We start from the raw sequence: 4,649 nt of genomic DNA on the forward strand, positions 1-4,649 counted from the left end.
GAATCCGAACCAAGCAGGCCAACTCTCAATTACACGAGCGGCAGAGAAATCCCCCCTTCCTTTTATTCCCGAGTCTCCAAGAGATGGAAAAATTACCAAGTTCTTAAACTTACGAGTCCACAGCTGAGGTTTCAGAAGCAAAGTCAAGTTAACAATGAGATCCTGGGCATCAGTCTTCTTCCCACTTGAGAAATGAATATGATTTGCTTTGCACGTCATTATATGGGCTATCGTTACTTGATACACTTACTACGTACTTGCTGTCAGGGCTGATGGCTAGCAAGACCCACAACACGATGATGAGTGTAATGCTGGTGAAGGTGAGGGTTAAGAACTGAGTGCTTTCTACGTCCCAGGAACTATAAAAATCACTTACAAGTGTCATTGCTTCAGTCTCTCGATGCAGCCAGAAGATACTATTATTATCCCATTATACAGTGCTGAAGCTGAGGCTTGGCATTTCAGAATGAATGAACGGTAGCTCTGGGAATTTATCCAGATCTGTCTGTGTATCCCACAATCATACCATCTCTCCAGTGGTGGCATTTGGAAAAGAGCCAGTATTACTTTGATACACAATCTTAAAATATTAAAGCTATAATTTTTTAATGTAGGAATTACTTAGATTATATGCCTCTAGGTTAGGAATTGGGGTTGGACATTCTCTTTAGGTATTGCCCACCCCTCCCTTCTGCAAGAAGGGCAGCCTGGTAGACAGAAGAAGATGTCTGGGTAGATTTGGTTCCAAAAGCTTGTTTTCCAACTCTCTAGCTGTGCGAATTGAGGCAATTTAGTTACTGGGGCAGGCAGAATTCTAAACATGGCCCCCACAAGATTCCCATCCTCTGGTTAATCAATCAAACACTAATCTAGGTACTGTTACAAAGGGATTTTATAGATGTAATTAAAGTCCCAAGTCACTTAACCTTAGGATGTGGAGATTATCTGGCTGTGCCCTTCAAAAGGCAGAAGTCCGTGTGAAATATGTGATAGGAATTAAAGAGTACACTTCTCATAATGAGCACCGAGTAATGAATAGAATTGGTGAACCATGATAGTGTATACCTGAAACTAATATAACACTGTATGTTAACTATACTGGAATTAAAATAAAATTTAAAAAAAATTTAAAGCAGAAGTGGGAGAGATTGCAACCATGAGAAGGACTTGACACACCATTTCTGGCTTTAAAGATGGAGGGACCATGAGCCAAGGAAGGCTGCTGACCTCTCCAAGCTGAGAAAGAGCCCAAGCCTACAGCCAGCAAGGCAGCAGAGACCTCAGTCCTACAGCCACAAGGAACTGAGTTCTGCCAACAACCTGAATGAGCTCACAACTGATTCTCCCCCAAGAGCCTCTAGTACAGAACAAGGCCACTAAGTTTTGAGTAATTTGTCACAAAGCAATAGAAGACTACATAGTTACACTCTCTAAGTTGGTTTTCTCAATAATCAAATAGAGGTAACCATGCATACCTTGCAGCATTACCGGGAGGATTAAAATGAGAATGTACTTAGAGGGTCCTTGACATGGAGTGGGCAACAAGTGTCACCGGTGGGCTCTGGAAGTCAAGGCTGAGAGGCAACTGCACCTTAGCACTAATACAGACAAGACGTGAAATTAGCATAAAACCACAAAGTAAATATACATTTGAATTAAACGATGATAAAGGAGAAATCGAATCAAAATGAACATGCACTCTACAAAGCTTGTAGAGGAAGCTACTGACTTATGAAATACGTTCCAAGAACCTATTTTTAGGCCAGTAGTTTGGAACTGGGTAGGCATTCTCCCATAAGAGCAATGTGAAGACCCGGTGATGACGGCCCAACTCATTAACTTATTAGGTGCCTGACTGTCTTCAGGAGAATGCAGCCACAATATGTAACAAGCTTGCTTTCAGGGGGAAAAAATATCCTTTTCATTTATAGCACAATTTTACTCTAAAAGGAACTTACATCTATTTTGCATTTTTAACCCACATAGCAACATTTTGAGAGAAGCACAGCAAAGAAGAAAGGGCAACTGACGACCAAGGATTTATGCTGAGCCCAGAGTCCACATTTCCCCGAACACCTTGCAGCTAGGATGGGGCCATATGATCGAGTCCCGGTCAATGGAATGCAAGCAGGAGTGATGCGTGTCACCTGCGGGTCAGGCTCATGGGATGTGCCACACTGTCACCCCATTCCATGAAGCATACAGACTGGACATGGAGGAGCCACGAGATGGGAGGAGCCCAAGTCCTTGAATGCCCACGTGGAAGTGTGCCCTTCAAACACCTGACATCATTCCAGGGCTAACACACAAAAAATTAACTTTTAATGTGTTAAGCCACGGAAACATTCAGACTGTTCCAGCAATTAGCTTTTTGTTGCAGCAATTAGGCTGCCTGAGTGGAGATATTTGAACCTTAACACGAGGTGCTGACATAGCCAAGACCAAAACATGTAGAACTGGCTTAGCCCATCTGGTCACAGGCAGGGAGGAAACAGCGATTGGAAAGACAGGTGACATGCTCTTGCATCAGCGAGACACTTGCTGACATTTTCACCTGGGATGACCCGGAAGGCACTCCTGCACCTTTAGGATTAAACTGTTAACAGATGTCGGCTACCCCTGCCTGAAATTAGAGCAAGGGAACGCAGAACAAAGAGGGAAGCCTGGGAGGGAATGTCAGCCCTGCCAGCAGAAATGAATGGAAGAGGGATTCCAGAATTGGAGTCCAGAAGGTTGAAGAGGTTTACTCTTCTAGATGCCCAAGTCTATAAAATAGGGAAAGACCATTTGTAGCAACATGGATGGACCTTGAGGGTGTCATGCTGAGCGAAATAAGTCAGGCAGAGAAGGACAGATACCATATGNGCCAAATGACCTTAGAGGCTCACATCACTGTGGTTGGCTAACACACGCAGTTCAGAGCAGTTACATTTTTGCTGGAGGTCACATGGCTGTATGAAGTAACGGATCCAGAATTCGAACTCATATCTCGTGAATCTGACTTCAACCTTCTTTCAGTATGTTTCGCAGCCAAATGCGGCAGTAAATTATAATTTTCAAAAAATGTGTTGATGGTTCAGGAGCTAAACAACAGTGAATTTCCTTGGGAACAAAATAAACTTTGCGTGCTTTTTATGGGAACCAGGGGGTGAAATCAGTGCTTCGATTTCCCTAAAATGGGATCCCTACATTGTTTTCACTTAGAACTCCTTGTTCTCCTTTTATTTTACTGACAAAATCAGATGGGCCCCTTTTAGGCCATTACTGTCATTTTATTAAAAACTAGATTTGAGACTCCACTTTTTTGTTGGCAGTGACTATAGCATATATTTATACGTGCTATTGACCTGATCAATGTTGATAGTGGAAGCTTAATAAATGCTCACGGGTACGTGACTCTTGAGATAAAAAGCACCAAATAGGGGTGCCTGGGTGGCTCAGTCGGTTAAGCATCCAACTTCGGCTCAGGTCATGATCTCACGGTTCGTGGGTTTGAGCCCCATGTCGGGCTCTGTGCTGACAGCTCAGAGCCTGGAGGCTGCTTCAGATTCTGTATCTCCCTCTCTCTCTGACCTTCCCCTGCTCACACTGTCTCTCCCTCTCTCAGAAATAAATAAAACATTTAAAAAATTTTTTTAAAAAAGCACCAAATAGCACAAGGCACAGGCTAGAATTATCTGTGGCTTATTTCCATGGTTAGATGGTAAACTCCACACGGGGAAGAAGTGAGTCTATTCCCTCTTTCTGACTAGCGTTAGAGCAACACCAAGTACATCGAAGTACACAATAACCAACTGCTATGAAACAATGAAAAAGCATGGATAGTTTAATCGAGATAGAAACAAACATACAATGTCAGACGGGGAAGTGTCTTCATTTGGGTTCTCCTGGAAGCAGACGCTGAAGCAAAGATTCGTGGACAAATAGTTTATGGGCTAGAACCACCGTGTTGGCGGGGGCTGTCTCCAAGTCTCCTCTTGGAGACTCCAGGGGAACCCATGTCCTTGCCTTTTCTAGCTTCTAGAAGCCACCTGCATTTCCTTGTTGGTGGCCTCTGTCCATCGTCAAAGGCAGCATCGGAGCATTTTCCAATCTCTCTCTCTCTCCGGTCATCATGCCTCCTTTGCCGAATCTGGCTGCCCCGCCTCCCCGTCTCACCTGTAGGCGACTCCGCTGGGCCCACCTGGATAACCCAGGCCCCTCTCTCCAGCTACAGAGGCTTAATTGAGTCCACATGTGTAAAGTCCCTCTTGCCACGTAAGGTAGCACGGTCACGATTCTGGGATGGGGACACGGACATCTCTTGGACATCAGGAGCCAATCCTCTGCCTACCACAGGAGGTGACACCAGGAAACACGAGTAGGGGAAGTGAAGAAGTGAGACAGAGAAGGGAAAGAAGTCAATAAATGTCAGTTAACAAGGCAGCCGTCGCCGAAGGCATCCGGGAGTTAGTCCTGCAGGGTGACCGTGTGAGGCGCGGCCGACACGCTTCAGGAGTATGCGAAGGGGGGTGACTGCCTGCCAACGGCCCAGCCACCACCACGTGAGGGCTGCTCCCATGCTCACTAGCTCCGACATACTGGCTTCCCCCGTGACGCCAGTGGACACTCATGACCGGGGAGGGAGCTTCAGGAATTCTCAAGCACTT

This window comes from Crocuta crocuta, unplaced genomic scaffold (assembly GCF_008692635.1).
Source record: "Crocuta crocuta isolate KB4526 unplaced genomic scaffold, BGI_CrCroc_1.0 scaffold224, whole genome shotgun sequence".
Taxonomy (NCBI): Eukaryota; Metazoa; Chordata; class Mammalia; order Carnivora; family Hyaenidae; genus Crocuta; species Crocuta crocuta.